This window comes from Leuresthes tenuis, unplaced genomic scaffold, assembly GCF_036924035.1.
Source record: "Leuresthes tenuis unplaced genomic scaffold, fLeuTen1.0.hap1 SCAF_5, whole genome shotgun sequence".
In the NCBI taxonomy this organism is placed as follows: Eukaryota; Metazoa; Chordata; class Actinopteri; order Atheriniformes; family Atherinopsidae; genus Leuresthes; species Leuresthes tenuis.
The window spans coordinates 7,365,292-7,383,366 of NW_027325359.1; the positions used below are offsets into that span (position 1 = coordinate 7,365,292).

Here is an 18,075-nt window from a genome sequence, read left to right on the forward strand (position 1 = left end):
AACTAGTCAGAAGGTCTCCAATTACACCCCCTTGCATCCAGAAAAGAACATCCATTTCAAGGGAAGAATCTAATGGAATGCTTGGTCCTGTGATCACTATGCACATTAAAACCTGCCAGATAACCCAGCTATACATGCACTTTCTCCAATATACATACAAAACAGTGACTGAATTTTCTAGAAACTACAAATACCACACGATCTTATCGGCCAAATGCCCTTATCTTACCAAGGGTGACGTGCTGCAGGTGAAACATAGTGATAGCAGTTCTGCACACAGCGTGACAGGCAGAGGAAATGAAGTGGAACTATAGATCAGAGTGAGGACAGGGCCCTCTGAAGGACAGATTTGTCAAGCGTCTCTCAACCCACATGCAGATAGATTGGAGGCAGTCTCATTAAGAATAATTGTCCTTGAAACGTATGGCCATCTGAACTCTGAGGAATACCTTTGGCTCTCATAGTTGGTAATTGAAGCTGACCACAGTAAATCAGCCTCAGCGGTTGTTGTGTCAACAGCCTGGGAGGAGATTAAGCTGGTATCTCGGTATCAGGAGAAAACTGGATTTACAGCACAAAATAACACAGTCACAGCCCACATAAGTCAAGCTAAATGGACACGTGTATATGTGTGTGTTCTGGGATATGAGGAATGGTGCATTGATCAGTATGATTACACTCTGTAGACTGGGAAAGAAAAGGAACATATTAACCTTTGCTATGAAGGTTGAATGTTAGAAATAAAGTACAAAGATGATATAATTTTCTTGCAATAAAGATGTTCTTTGTCAACTGTCTGCCAAGAGTGACTTACAATTAAAACTTCCCAGTTCTCTCAGCATCAAAAGCATGCTAACATTTCTGGGACATAACAGCACACTGTACTTTATAACATCTTATTGTGCACCATGAAGGTTTGAGAGATGATACTTTGACTCTAACTTCTGTCTCCGTTCCAGACACTGATTACCCTCTGTGCAGTTAACTTGAAGCTCCAGCTAATTAGCATCGGTGGTAATTAGTAGAGTCGTTAAAAGCGTTATAATCAACTTTTCGCCTTTACTCATTTGACTCCCTGAGGCTGTCAGGTCTGTCTGCATCAGTTCCTTTCCCACAGCAGGCAAAATACATTATACATGCTGTGTTACAGAGCTTATTTCTGTGAAATGGTGATGCTGAGTAAGGCTGAAATTAACTCAACAGTAGCTCCACTCGGCAGGCATGTACATTGCTTGGCAGTGAAGATAACTGTCTGAGGTACAAAACGATACTAGGCAGTGTGTGCTAGAGGGACAGTTTGACTGACTGAGAGCATCATACTCATATCAATGTTCACTGAGTGCAATGAAAGCTAAAAATTAAATTAAAGTCTACATGTTCACTAAGGCTTCAAGTAAAGGCAAGTAGAATTGTTCAACACAAATACCTTATTCTTATGCAGATGTTTATTTTCCTATTGTACTTCACGTAACAGTTGGTTGCAGTTTACAACTTCACCACCAGGTGTCACATGCTAACGCACTGCTTCTTTAAAACAGTTAAAACAAGTTTTTTTGTTTGTTTTTTTTAAACTCCACTACAACATCACTATTCTTTTTTTTTCAATGCCGACAGAAAAAATTTGGTTGTTTGCTTTAGGCACTGGCATACTTCTTTTAATTTTGTGCCAATAATCTGCACTACTGATCATGCAAAGAAAATTCACAATTTTAGTCTCAGGTCTCTACCCATTTTTCTCCCATTTTTCCTCCCATTTTGAATATCCTTTTTCTCATGACAATCATAAACACAATGATTAAAAACTCCACTAACTGCACATATTTTCATCAAAGAGGTCAGCTTTTCTTCATCGTGAAATTGTGGTGTGGCAGTCGATTGTTATTATTCAGGCAATTACTTTTCAGGCTGTGGGTGTTGGTGAGAAGTTGCTAAGCCCCTCTTCAAGCATTGGCAAAAGAGTGAGTGTGTGTCTGTGTGTTTTGGCTGCATAATGCTTAATGTGGTGGCATCTAGTCATCATCAACTAAGCATCAAAACACAAACGCCTACTCATGCTCTATGTTGAGAATTGCAGAGTTCAGGCAGACTGTTGTCACACCTGTTGCTTGTGGCATATATGGATCCAACTGTGTTTGTGTGAGTGAGTACATACTTGTTTGAGATGTTTGTGTTTATGTGTGGGTGTATGGTTTGGAGTTCTTAACAAAACAAGAAGAGGTGATTATCTGCTCTTATTAAGTGACAAAATAAAAGTAATCTGCACTCAACAAAAACATGTGTTCTGATATATTTTAAATCATTGTAAAAACAACTTCTCACTCCAAGAAAACATTCTTACAAATCATGTTTAACAATAAGTTCACACAGGTGATCACAGACGATAACAGTTTAAAACAATGGACAAAAATATATATTTTTTGAAGAATCCTTCCTAAAACTGCCAAAGCTTGGTGGGAACTAGGAATTTAGAGAGGTGAAAGTTGTGATCATTATGTTATTGGAATATGCATAAGTTATTTTCTTATTTTCATTTCCTCATCTGATAAAAGTTCTATCAATACGAGTTGTTGCCTAGATACAGAAGAATAACATATTATTAAACTGACCTTCAAAACTGAAAAAGAAAAGAAAAAAGCAAAGCAAATAAAAGTTGATGACAGTGTTTACCAACTGACATCATCAGATATTGACAGCTACTAAGTGTCTTCAATTGTGAAGCAGTTAAACACGTGAATTTTCTGTCCAACGATTAAAGCCAAACCTGTGTGTCATGTTGGAAAATGTGGATCTGACTGAAAGGCAAATAAAACTGTTTCTCCCCTGAATCTGCTATGTCTATCACTCCTCTTCCTTGTGTAACCAGATGCAACCATCGCCCTTCACTGAGCCTGCCAGCCAAGGCCATTTGTTTGCATAAGAGACCTGCCAGTAAAGGCATGTTAGTGTGGCCACTGAATTACTAAAACTGCAATAGAAAAATATATTCACTGGCATGTGCACACATGCACATTTACACGTTCCTGTAGACACACACACACACACACACAGTGTGACACTCTACAGTGCCTGTCGACAGGGTCTAGCCAAAGAGCCACTTTACCATCAACCCAGGTGATAATGACGATGCTCCATCAATGCCAGAGGGCCAGACCCGAGGCAATATCAAGTATACGCATAGAGCAAAATACACACGCACACACACACACATGATAAAAATGATCTGTCTGTTGGAATATATGGTTGTTTAATGTGGGTAATTAATTACCACAAATTAGTCTCTATCACTCTCCTATAAGTCCTTTGTTCCCTCTTCTGACTATTCGTGTTGTCCTTTTGCACATTTTGTAAAAACACAGAAAAATAATTACAATGCTGCCAGTATAAACATGGGGTCCTTGAAATGTTATTCATTACAGTTGGAGTGAATAAAAGAAAAATAACTAAGCAATTTAAAGCTTATAAAATGAAGGGGGATAGAAAGACGTCAGTTTGTATGGCTGGTTGCCTGTTTAGTTTGTATCACAAGGGAAGGGATGTCCATACATATTGTAAGACCCTGACTGTAAATCCAATTTAGGGCTCACAGGGGGGCTGGGGCCTATACCAGCTGTCATTGGGCAACAGGGTACCTGGACAGGTCGCCAGTTCATCACCGGAGCTACATAGAGACAAACAACCAAGCACGCTCACACTCCCTGTGAGCACACTCCCTGTGAGTCACCAGGGTAACCAGTTAACCTGACATGCATTTTTAGGATGATGAGAGGAAGCCAGAGTACCCGGAAAGAACCCATGCATACATGGGGAGAACATGCGGACTTCCCCAGCCGGGAATCAAACCTCGAACCCTCCTACTGTGAGGTGATGGTGCTAACCACCACCCCACCGTGCGCCATGGTATTGTAGAATGATCCTCTGTTGAAATGCATTCATTGTGTTTTTGTTTTTGATTTTCTGTCTATGTTCTTTTTTCATGTGTGTGTTTTCATATTTAATCTTTGTTGTGGAGCGTTAACGCTGTCGTCACAATCAGGTTATGATGATGTTCCTTCATCATAATCTGCCAAACAAGCAAGGAAGTCCATGTAATGTTAATCTATAGGTTGTAAGAGGAATGTTTTTATGTTGGCCTTTGTTAAGTTTGGTCTAAATCTCCAGGAAATCACTGTAAATCATTTTAATGTGCTCTTAAGCCACAGACACTCTGTGTGTGAGGGAGTGTGGGTGTAAACATTTAGCTTTACATTTGAGTAGCACTCAACTGAATTAATTTCTCATTGACACAAATCTGAGTTTCATTCAATATGCCAACAAGGAAGGTTGTTTTGCATCCCTATCAACTTTTTATTTAGTATTAATGATGACACGAAAGGATAAATGTGTAATCTGGTTCTGCATTGTATTTTGTTACTTTACTGTGAGCGATAATCTTCTCTTTAACTGAGGTACCTTAATAAAAAATTAAGATAGTATTAGAATTAATAGAATGTGCACATGTAGCCTCTCTCTATAGATTTTTTGAATATCATAGATAGAGTCCTCTCCAACTAACAGATAATATGCTCTCAACTATTTCATATTATGACTGCAACCTCTGCTCGATGGGGGACAAAAAGAGCTTTTAAGTTAAGCCATAAAAGCATGTTACGAATTTGGTGTGATACATTACCCTTTTTAGAGGTTAGAATGACAGAAGCAAGAAAAATGCACTTTCTTGAAATGTCTCATTCACTAAATGGACTGAATTATTGCTGTCAACTCATGTATTACCTCCTATCCTCATCCTTTCACACACTCACACACACACTGGCACATACCCTTGCACTGTTCTGTTTGTTGGGAAATAAATCAAAATCATGTTATACTGTTCAATGCAATATGATGCTAATAAACAACTCTGTCCAAATGCCAAGGACAATAGCCAATAACATAGGAGCCCTTTCCAGACCATATTTAATTCTACACAACTCCAAATGCATAATCATCCTTATTTACAAGCTACTTTATAAAAAATCTGTCCATTCATGAGAATAAGGGCTAATCTTTGACCGAGTACTCTATTCAGCACATATTTTAAAGATTGGCGAAGCATTTGTTAAAAAACTGTAAATTCAGTGGTATAACTATCACTAAAGCACGAAAAAAATAACAACAAAATATTAGAAAACAAACAAGGGCAAAGATTTGCACACATGCTTTTGCTCATGGACACACACACACAGTCACCCATCATCCCTCACATGTCTCGCCCACAGCCCTTCTGGGCTCATCTCCATGGTAACAACAGCAGGGATGGTGTCCTTGGCAGTAACAGAGAGATGGAAAGAGAGAGGGAGAGAGACTAGAGGTACAGACACTTGTTGAATGGTTAAACTAACGCTTTTACAAAGCGGATTTTAATCCTTTGTGTTTTAAGTTTCTCACTGCCTGTGTTCACAGTTCATTCCGTGCTTTTCCTTCAAACTTCTTTTCACCAGTGTACACGTGATGAAACAGATTTTTTTTTCCTGAAAGGATACCTTGACATTTTCACTTTAATTCATTATTTCTCTTAGACAGGCAGCTTCAAAAGAAAAAAGCAACATTTCTGCATATCTAGCCATTTCATAACGCATGACAATTTTTTTTTTACATTATTTACCCAATCCATTCTTTACCTCTGATCACTGATTTGTATAAGGATATTTAGAGAATGATCACATACGAAATTTACAATATGAGTCTGTCTGTCCTCACAGGGCTAAAAGGCAATATGCGGCTTGCTCTGATAGTTGAGACAGTAGCACGGTGTCATAAATCCCTGGAGGTACAATGACACTAAGTTTTCATATTAACAGCAGTGCCGTTATTAATCAGAAATCTTGTCTTGCCATTCCCAGCGGCAGAGTCACTCTTAAATTTAAGTCATGAGAATCTTTTTAAGTTTCTCTCCTGATATCAAAAGGAATTTCTCTGAATAAATGACATTTCAACTCAGTGTTAAGTTGATTCTGAGAAACGCCCTTTGGGACACATTTACCAATGTAATTTTACTCGTATACTCATAAATACGTGAAAACACAGCTCTGTGCAAATGCTTCAATAAGATGGGACGGCTTCAACAAGTCAGCGTGAAGTCTGACTTTAAATCTTTCATCTGACTTATGCAGAAAATAAAAAAAAACTTTTTGTTCCTCTGTTACAACCTGGCTCACCCTGGAAAAAAACTAACTTCAAAAACGCAATGAAAGTGGTTAAAGGGAAAACTGACTATCCAACGTCAAAGGCAGAGCTGCAAATGAAAATCACACCGTGTAGGTGTTAACAAAACTCTGAAATTAACACAACAAGAGGAATACTAACAAAGTCATTAAGATTTTCAAGTCTACAAAGAAAATGTAAACAAAATTGTGCTACCTACCTAAATTTGAATACAAGGTAAGACTCATGCTCATTGTGAGGCAAACAAAAGAAATGTACGTGGAGGTGTGAGTGTGCTTCAGCAAAAGTGAACCTGATTCCATTCCTGCCAGTAAAAATAGATGTCTCAACATAAAACATTACTTTTATAGACTAAACGCACACACGCACTGCCAAATCTAACACCAAAACCTTTACTGCTCATGAGGATTACAGCCTCCACAATGTTAAAAACACTGCTAAAAGAAATACATAGAATGTATGCCCTGTGGCTGTATCATAAGTTGAGCACTGGTCACAGTCTCTTGAATGTCAGCAGTACAGTCACATGCAGTTATTATAAACAAACTCATGACAAAAACACAAAAAAAAACGAGAAAAAAAGATATGTAATTAGGTGAACAATGTTTAAATAACAGGCAACGTTCAAGGACTCGTGGAACACAGCTGAGGCTCCGTCCAACAAGAACGCAACAACCACATACTGGGAAGCAGAGCCAGAAAGACGGGGTTATTTGAAGACAGGGAATTGCACATTAGAGTCTGAATTCTCAAGTTCAGACAGCAGTTAAAGTACAGAGGGAGAAACAATGCTGTATTACTTTAAGAACTGTAGTTCATCTATGATCTTGTCAATGCTCAATTGACCTTAGTTTATCTAAAGTCCTGCACTTTTGCACTGCTTGTTCTTCTGCAATACATTTCAGCATATGCTCTGTTGCTAGCTATTGAAATGCGTGCAAAGATGTCACCAAGAAAAAAAAAAAGTCCCTCCCTCACAGTCTTTGAAAATGTGCACTCATTTTAACCTGCAGGGTTAGTGTAAAATCCACGAGCCAGACAATAGGTGAAAAATAGCACTTAGTACACCTAGTGAGTATGTGCCAACTGTTCTGGAATAGATACAGGGATCAGAGTGAGTAAAGCCAAAGTCCCTCCAGGGTTCGAAAGGACAGCACAGAGAATGTTGACCTTGTTGCTTATCATCAACTGCTGCAGCTTGATGACTGATGTCAGTCAATCCACACTCTGGCAGATGTTTCAATAACAAGCCCTCTATTTTCTGACACGACGGTGTGTGAGCATACGTGTGTTTTCATTGTGTGTGTGTATAACATAGACAAGAGAGAGACATATTGAAAGAGACAGAAAGACAAAGGCAGAAAGAAATTTCTCCCCAGGTGTAGACACTACCTGCCTTGATAGCAGATGGGGCTAATCAGATGGAGAGGTCCTTACGGTGAACAGGTCTGTCAGCAGGGGCACAGTAAGTAATTTACACATGCTCACACACACACATTGTTAACACATCCTGAACCTTTCACACTGTCTGGGTGTGGGATGAGGATGAAAAAAGACAAAGAAATGCAGGAAGAATGAAGAAAAAGAGAGATGTTGTCCGAATATGCTGTATATTATGTAGATAAACATGACATCTCTAGGCCTATATCAGAAACACGGAGTTCTTTGCAGGTCCATATCCCACAGAGCATTGGCATGTTTTGTAGTTCTTGAAATCATGAAAATATTAATATAAATGAAATAAATATGTAAATATGTAAAAGATGAAGTAATGGTGTAGAAGCAGAGGACACTAAAGCTGAATACAAAGACCTCAAATATTAACCATCACTTTATCTTCCTTAGTTTTCAATCTCATTTCTCCAATCCCTTCTTCTTTACTCTTCTCTGTCTGTCCCAACTTGAGTTTCCCTTTGAGCTAGACTTGGAAGGTCCTTTGTGTTGATTAAACTGTTAATTTCCACTGACTTTACCAAGCAGCATGTTTTAATATATTCTTGCCAGCATCCATGCCTCTCCTGAGTGTTGTCTCTTAGATCTTTCAGAGCAGTGTGAGGAGTGAAAAGAATACAATAAAGAGAAAGCAATCCCATTAGCTGTCACAGTTTATGGTTCTCTTTGATTCTTACAAATTCATTTTCAATTTCATGACTGGTGTGCCTCTATTCCCGCCTCTCACCCTAATGCTTCCTCTTGTATTCCAATCGAACAGAATCTAATCTAGTCTAGTCTAGTCTAGTCTAGTCTAGTCTAGTCTAAGATAGAGAGATAGATAGATAGATAGATAGATAGATAGATAGATAGAAAGCATGTTCGAGTGAAGGTTCAAAGCAATTTTTAATAGCTCTTCAACCCTATGCTCATTTATTAATGTTAGCCACCCTCTGACTCATACAGTAACTATGGGTCGAGTGGAGTAAAGACTACAGTAAATTTAGTCATCTTTATTGTTATTGCTTACCATAAATAATTCAGAAAATCTGCTGACCTCAGCACCATGTCTTTTTTTTCCTGTTTACAATGTTTTTCACTTGGTAACACACATTTTTGTGTGACATGTTGACAGCGAAATAATTATTCTGAAGCTATTATTCTGAAATACACCGAAACAACCAAATAACTTTCTATACATCTACGGATCATTTTTCTGCCTATAATAAAAAAGATAGAAGAAGGATTCATCTCAGTTAAAAAGATTATATTATATGTTTCAGCAATTATTCAAATTTTGTCAGATATGTTTTCTTTCGTAATGTATTCACCTTATGTGTTGGCTTTTTTTTGTTTATTTATATTCTTTGCATTACAAACACCTGCAAACACTAAATAATAGATCAAGTATATAAGGAAAAGTTAGATAAGTGAAAAAGTGTTGTTATCATATAACTATTTGAATGAGATCTGAATTGAAAATTGAGGAAAAACGTACAAAGGTGAGGAAAGCTTGATAGCACATGTGGCAAACCCAAATGGATAGTGATCAACTGGAACAGACTGGAGATCTTTGTGTCATCTTGTTCTAATCAAATCTTTTCTGTATTACAAGACAAGTTGCGGACAGGTAATATGAGAGGCTGCCAGATGCTCTGTCCTGATAAATCCAGGGAACTCTCAGGGAAAGTTCTGAATCATACAGATTCAAGCCACAAGTAAGGCGATATCTATGATCATGGAGTTAAATATATTGACTTTCAGTATAACTCAGAAGCTTCATTTGAAACAATGGATGTAAGAAAATATTAGTTTGTGGATTACCATTTTGAAGCCTTGAGGTGTCATTTAGCTGCAACCATTTGGGGATTTTGAAGCCAGAGGTAATGTGAAAGGAATGGATGAACCAAAAGGTAAAGCATACCCCCTGGGTGCAGCACTTACTCAAAGGAGTCACACTCTTAATTAATTCCTTTAATACAACCACAAAACCAAGTTGGGTTGTTGTGTAAAATGTAAATAAAAATGGAGTACAATATTTAGCTAATCTCGTAAACCACATTTTATTCACAAATCAGCTGCATACATGTTGCAGTTATATAGGTTAACTGACAAAAGCTTGTTACTTAATTACAAATTGAGGGGCAGAGTGTCTCAGAAATAAATATCGACAAAGGTTCAACAATCTGCAAAAACTGTTTACAAACTGTGGAGCAAATTCCACATATTGCCTTCATTGTGAAATTGTGAGGCGTTTAAATATTATAATTATATGCTGTAAATAATAATAATAATAAAATAATCATAAAAATATATTGAGAATCTGAGGGACAAGGCAGAATATCAATATATGAAAAGGGCCTGTGGTAGTTAGCACTGTTGCCTCCCAGCTTTTGGGGCCTTTCTGTGTAGAACTTGCATGGTCTCCCATGTTTCCATAGGTTATCTCGTGGGTTCTAACCACACAAAAAACATGCATGTCAGATTAATTGGTGACTCAAAATTGATCGTAGGAGTGAGTGTGAGCGTGGATGATTGTTTGTCTCTATGTGGCCCTGTGATGAACTGGCGGCCTTGCAATTCATCAGAGTTACCAGAGGAAATCAGCTGCACATTGCATGGAAATGGAAATCACTGGGCTTAGGAACACTTCCAGAAATCCTTGTGCTACACATTGGTAAACATGATCCTGTCTTAAATACTTTGTCTAACATAATCTTCTTATGAATAGTATAATCGGAAATGTTAGTAGAAAATATTGATATATATATATATGGTGTATCACGATTCGATCTAAAAGGAACCAACTTAAACTTTAGGTACTCCCATGCATGCAAATTCAGATCGACTGCCTCAACGCAGCTTATGAGCAATGAATACAAGGCGCACAGATAAAGAGACCAGAATCCTCACAGCAAATAATTGCGCTTCAATAAGCACTTGAATAACTTCTTTTTGGAGCTCTTGAGGATGTTTCACCTCTCATCCAAACGGCTTCTCCAATTCTGAGATCAGAATTAGGGGTCCAGTTGCCCTTATTCAAGCTCTTAGGAATAGTGCAGGAAGCACTTTAGGAATCTTTTGATTGACAATAGAACCTTCTCTAAAATCTTCTGATTGTTATGTTTATGTAGGTCCATGTTTTTTCTACATAATATTAGAGATACATGATTATGTAATCATATTAAGCTCCAAAATGGAACTGGCTTATATGATCACATTTACTCTGGAGGCTATTAAGGATTGTGGGAATATTAACACATCTTTGACCATGCTGAAAGATAATTTAGTCACCTTTGTGGGGCTTTGAAGTTAAATGAAGTTAACCAAGTCAGATTACCTTTGTTGAACACTTCAGACAAGCTTTTGAAGACAAAGCCAGAGGCATGTTGCCAAATGGATAAACAGCCACAGCAGTCTACTGAGTGCGGGATTGCATGCAGATGTGTTTACTGTATAGAGGGGACTGCAGGATTATCCCCCCCCCCCAAAAAAAAAGAAAACAAATGGATTAACATGTGTTCCTGAAATGCTTTGGAGAAACATTCTACCGGCAGGTGTAAGTAATTTGTTTCAACTACACTGACCCATGTCGGATAGTTTGATAAAAAAAGAAAAGGATAAACAATTTAATTGGGATTGGAAAATTTATGGCAGTTTACAGTCCATGGAATATTTTTCCCTTTCCGCTCTCTGAAGTTGATCCTTTTGATTTGAGCTCGCTTGAATAGCTCACAAATATGAAACCCTACAGTTCAAAGAGCTGTCAACACCCAATATACAAATTAAACAGAGAGAGAGAGAGAGAGAGAGAGAGAGAGACTGGACTCAAGAAACAATAAACTGGCAAGTTTGCTCAGGATTTCAAACCTAAATCAGCATAAGGCTCTTGGTGAATAGGATTAGAAAAGGAATTTACCGTCTACATACATTTGAATAACTTAATGAAATAGAGTCTAGCACATAATGTGCCAATGATTATTTCATACACGTGTACTTGTGTGCTTTTCCTTAGCTGACATTTGACTGAGTGAATCTGCTGTTTTCATTGAAGTTTCTTCCTAAGCGCAGAGTTAGTAAGGGTTTGAACTGATTGTAGTGGTAATTACCTGTATTGAAGAGTCTACAGTGCCCTGACAGCAATTCATTCCCTCTGGCTATCCTGCTTAGTGCTTAGAGAAGAATAAAACAGCTGAGGGTCACAGTGTGCCTCAGCTTTAAATGATAAAACCCATATTTAGAAACAGAAGCTTGAGGGAAATTAAAAAACAGAGGGAGAGTTCACTGTCAGAGATTGCATCATTCTCAGCCCTACAGCATGATACACAATCGGCTTATCTTTCTAGAGCTGGTCTACCCCTCTCTAGGCAGTAGAGAAAAAAAAAAGCATAGACAATATTTCTATCTGCTCCCACCTGGCTGGATTGAAGCCAAATGCCTGTGTATCAGGCAGATAATGGCCTGACTCTATGACCAGGATCTGCACAGTAGGTCAAACTGTTGACTTATATTTGTCAGGACCTTCACTGATTAAAATGAATTAAAAATAGTTAACTAAACCTTGATAATGAGTCAGACCAACCCTAATTTATTGTCACTTAAAGACTAGGCTGTTGGGAGCCTCTCTACATGACAGCATTAGAGAGAAAGTACCTAGCATTGCTTTGCATGAGAGCTCTAAGGATTTCCTCTGCAACCCACACTACACATCCCATCTTCTCAACCCAGAAATTACAGTCCCAGTAATTACAGAACTCTAATTAAGCCAGGGTTGGCAGAGAATGGGAGAGGCATGCTCCCATGACATTTCTTCAACAAGAAAAATGATATTCCATATTTAGCTGGGGTTTGGAGAAAATATGGCAGAATAATGGATATGGTGGTTTGAAGAGGCCCTCGCATTAGCATTGTCTAATGAACCGCATTTTATTTTGTGTGACCGCTATAATACATTAAGAAAAATCATCTGCCAGATCAAAGAGCACAGCAACAATATTAATCTAAACTAAAACTGCGAAATCAAATCATATACCTTAATCAAAATAAAAGTGACACCCTACACGAAAAGGTCTAAAATTTATCTTAAAGGATCTTCCAAAATATCCATCAGTAATGTCAGATAACAGCTCAATATATGTAAGATAAATATAAAAACAAAGAGTTCTAAGTAAAACACATATCTAATTACAGAAGATAGACTTGAGAGTGTGATGATCAGTAGCATCAGGGGCATGTGAAATATACTGAGTGAGTATCTTTTCCACTCTGGAACTATTTAATTTTTGTCAATCAGGATAAAACCTTTTGATGTAAAATATGGATGCTCATTTTCAACCAAAATTGGTGATGTTGTGTTCCAGATTTGTCTGCTGTTGTGTTTGTGTCATTCTAACTGTAATGCTTCGAATTTTTCATATAGTTTGATTGTAATCCCTTTTTCATGTTCATCCGTTCTGTGTTTAGCACAAAAATGAGCTAATCCACTGTTTGTGAGAGCACTCAAACATTTAAGGATATAATATATTAAAGTGCCAGTTCAGCTAAAGCGATCAGGTTGCTTCTGTTCTACCACCATTGCTGATTATTTGATGTTACTGTGTCTTGGAAAAAAATAAAACAACTTTGCTAAAAATGGTCCTGGTTACAAAAAGAGGTAAGCTAATTCAAGGATCCAAATCAAATCAAATGCACATTTAAAATGTTGAACTCTAGCTATATACAGCTTGTGAAACCTGCCGAGGCTAATTATTTTTATTTGTAATAGATATGATAAAATAAACTTTATTTGACTTGATTAGGATAGTCTTTGCTGTTCTGTTTGTTGTTCAAATATATGTATATGGAAGAGGGTCAGCCATCACTACGTGTGACTTGACTGAGCGAAACAAAATCCATTCAGCCTTTTGATGTGTTTACATCGCTGGCTTAAGAAGCAGAGTTTGTCACACACATCTTTAACCAACAGCATACAAAGTCTGCATAATGGTTATGCTATTTTATCATTAGATTAATTCAGTACCTGGTAAAATTTGATGCATGGTTAATAGTCAGATAGTTGGAAATGATTTTTTGCAAAATGTTAAGACACACTGAAGCTGACCGTTGACTACAAAAACTCTTGCAACTCATCCTCAAGTACATTTGACTCATAAAGAAAATCCTCAAAGCTTTCCTAAGATATCAAACATGTAAGATTGAGAGAGACAAGCTGATGATTATTTCTGGTAACAGATTTCCCCTAAATTTCTGCAAACTAACTTTCTGTAAATGGTCTGTTCCTAAATTGCTGTCTCAAAGAAACTTAATGTTCATGCTGTTGATTCACAACAGCAAATTCTTTTTGGGGAAACTTAATGATGATTTAAGTGCATCTCTGCAAAATGTTTGTTGTTAATTGCTTACCCTTTATCTTCTTCAATTTGCTGTGATTGTTGCCATTGAACCATTATTTGTGCTGATTTATGTTTAAGGAGTGGTTTGTTAATCAGTGAAAGATCTTTGTCTTCATTAAAAGTGTTAAGTGCCTAAACTAGACTGCACCATGGAAGTTCCCTTGTTTTTTGGTAGAAATGCAGCACACAAAGACAAAAAATAAGATATCTTCTCTGCATAATAGAAATGAAATAATAGCATTTACCTATATGCGTGGTTGTAGTCTAAAATTTTATTTGGAGTGAACAGAATTGCTCACACAAATGTCTTTGTAAGATAGAACGGTGAATGAAAAAGTCTTAACTGGTTTATAATAGCACATCTAAGTCAAATTTACAAGAAACTTTGAAAATCATGAATTAGTTAATTATCTTCACTACATCTATGTCCTCTGCTCTGGTCGATGACTTTCCTACACAACCTTCCCTCTTCCACATGGGGAAAGAGAGATAAGCAATTTTCACAAATGGACCGACACCCTGAAATCTTGCAAATGAATATAAGATATGTGATGTCTTGCAGGGATTATGCTGCAAGCTGTCAAGCAACAAGTAAAGAAGATATAATGTGCGTCTACATGTGTAACTACAGCAGCAAATACTCGGGAACATGTACAGTGAGTGTTCCTGCCGCATAATCTTCTCTGATATTATGGACATGTTCAAATACATGTGGTATTGACCGTCTTCCTTCCCAAAACATAATCACGTTGTGTTTGTTTATGCAGGCAGAGACAGCCAAAAAGCTAAGTTCAAAGAATATGCAATCTCTGGTGGCCGTGAGAGCAACCTCATTGGAAGGGTAAGAAAGGTGCCCATGTTTGTGTCTTATATCTAAACAATGATAGGTCTTTAATCCCTACCCAAGTAATTTGGATTTCTAACCCTGACCAAGTCATGTTACTGCCTACAGACAACCAAGAAGGGACAAAGTTTCACCGTAATGTGTTTACAAGTAACCAAAGCACACAGTAAGATGACTTCCATGAAGGTGTAAGCTATGTTATAAAAATAATGTATTTTAGCCATAAACATGACTTTTTTCTAAGATGATGTTTGAAAAAAGATTGTTTTTCGTATTGCCTAAACCTAACCAAGAAGTGACAAAAATATTTTAGCAGTATGTTATATCATTGAAGTAACGTGTTATTCTCAATCTTGTGTGACACAAAGGCCCATAGTTGAAAGCATCTCCATCCACCCCATCCCCTTGTTCCTTCTTGGAAGGACTTTTTGGCTTCTTAAACAGAAGACCTGCAAATGACATCTGCGTATGTGGAAATGTTCATTATGAGTTATATTTGAGGTTATGAACAAACTATATAACCATTTCAGTTTAAACAGTTTGTTGTGATATTACCAAAAAAAAGTAGTTAAGGGTTCTCATCTGCTGTTCTCTACATGCTGTAAACAAAAAGAAAAAGTGTACTTTTTGCCCCATGTCCTGCATCTTCAGCGATTTACTAAGGCAGCACTCGAGTTTATTTCCAACTGTGAGCACTGAAGCTGCCGCTGTGAAGTGCATGTGTGAACAGCAGCTGTGGAGAAAGTTGTGTGAACATTCTCTAAAATACAGATACACGTAGAGAACAGAGCAGAGGAGAGGAAAGAACCAAGCACAACCTTCACAGCAAACATTGGGTAATAACACAAATAACTATTGTACCAAATACTTATATCTGATTTGGCTTCATCTTGAGTACTGCCAGAAATAACTTTAGCTTGTTTGGCTACATTTTGGATGAGCTGGAGCACCAGCTCCAATCGCCACTGTCCACTCCTGTGTCTTAATGTTATGTTTATCTCTATGCAATCTGAAAGCCATGTAAACAGCAGTATCATAAACCAGTGATCACTGTCAGTCAAAAATGATCACTAGTACAACTGTTAGGGTCAGCGGGCAACTTTTTACCTAAGATAATAACCTTGCATGTCGAAAGCAGTTTCACTTTACATGAAGAAAACAATCCAGTGAAAATAAAAGCTGTTTGATAACTTGACATAACCTATATCCTAGACCGTTGTTATTTCTACACAAAGATCGCTCTGCACTTATACCACTGCTGTTTAAGCTTCAGTCAGCACAACACTTGGTAACAGAAGGCAACTCTGTGAAGGTTAGTGACTATTCAAAGTGACATGTCTGGCAATGTAATAGATGGGTTTTCTTCGCATATTCTGCATAAACTGTGTGTCACTGAATGGGTTCCTGCGCCTGATCAGATGATCTGCATAGTGATCTGACATCAATGATTAATTTCCCTATTCCTGGCTGCCAGCTGTAATCAACAGGGGCTGACTGGCAGATGAGAAAACACAGCAAGTGTCCTGCCCAGTTACAATGTGCCACCATTGGCCCACACAGCTTTTGTTCTTACCACACCAGCCTGAAAACTGGAAAAATCTAAAGGAATGTATCTCACTGCTTTACTGTATTATTTTGCTTTCTTGTTCTGTGCTCTGTAATCGACACGTGATTGCAAGGATTGCATTTTTTAGGTTAATTTTGATTTAGTAATCAATCTTCCATAATACGACAAAACAAAATATTCTTGGCTAATCTTTTCACTTGAACAACACCTTGAGAGAAGTCTTAGTTTTGTTTTTTCAAAGAGTACTCTCTACATAACAATGAGCCTGTTGTTCTCCCTTAGTAACAATGTTCTTCCCTTTTCCTTTAATCAAGACTCTCATATGTTTGATATCAACCTACAATATAAACAAGGAACTTAGACTCCCTCCTGATTTTTAAACAAAGTCTCTGTAGGTGTATCAGGTTCAATCCAGCTGAGCTTCAATTTGAATCCTGCTGACTTTGATAAACATTATGGTAGGTGTGTGGACTCACTGTTTAAACTCTTTTGCTTACTGTGGGTATTGTGAGTGTGTTTAGTGTGGGGTAAAGTATAAAGAAAGCAAAAGAGAAATGCGTGTTTGGAAACAATGCCATCTATCAAGTTATGAGTTTTTGCCATGGTGAAAAGGGAGGAGAGGGGGAGGAGAAATAGCACTGCCTTGTCAAGGGAAAATGTGCTTTTCAGTAACAATGGCAATCTTGATCCACAATCTATCACACCAGGTCCTGTGGGGAATGTATTTGTCTCTTCTTCCAACTGGCAGGGGCTAAAATCAATCATGACTTATTGTTGGACTTGCCTTTACAGTGTCTTTCACGTACATGTCCTCAGTCTACCTCAGCCACCAGGAAGGACAAACACATAGTAACGCTTTGCCAAAAAAGAGCCTTGACCGATGTTTGGCAAACCATCAATAAGTCCAGTGGAACACCTTGAAAGCTAGTTTTTTTCTTTTATGCACCACTCATTTAGCCACAAGCCTCTCACAAGCCTTATTTTTGTTCTGAAACCTTATAAGACATTGACAAGAAAAAGCAGAGTACGTCATTCCCAGTTTTTGCCATCCTTTAGATCTTTTTCTCAACTACTAATTTATCCTTGTTCCCCTGTTACCTCTCCTAGGCCCAATACCACTCTCTACTTAACATCCTAATGAAGAGGAAATAATGCATGAGACTGGTAGAGGGGGATCCTCTCTGTGTCTCATTATACAATATTAGGAGACAAGAAGCACAAAGGGAGATTTTTCTCTCTGTATCGCTCCCATTTTACTGATGTCCTTGTACCTGACAGGAGGCATTCACATGGGCCAATTACCATTTCCTTGAATAATACGTAGGACCGGGTGGCATCAGACCAGACAAAAGGAAGAGATGTAGCCAAGATCCAGGACAAAGTCTGCATTACTTGGAACTAAAAGCAAATAACCATCCCACTCTCTGCTAAGCATTTGTTGTCTACATGGAATGAATTTATAATGTGATATTATATCATCTATGTATTATTCATCTATTATGAAACAGTAATTTTAGTCAGATGAACACCAGCTAATACAAATAGATTGTCTTCACTCAACCTTGACATGCCTTTCACCCTCTCTCCCTTTCTCACACAACACAAACACACAACACACAAGAAGCTCTACAGTATCAGGT

General features: G+C 37.8%; 1 protein-coding gene across 1 annotated transcript in view; it reads left to right on the top strand.

The window, feature by feature from the left end:
* rbm28 (RNA binding motif protein 28) overlaps positions 1–12,282 on the top strand; it is a 74,879-nt gene extending 62,597 nt beyond the window's left edge. The window contains exon 21 of the mRNA XM_072385698.1: positions 12,269–12,282. The gene's annotated coding sequence lies outside the window, so the exon portion shown is untranslated. The remainder of the gene's footprint in view (positions 1–12,268) is intronic.
* Positions 12,283–18,075: the final 5,793 nt, after the last annotated feature.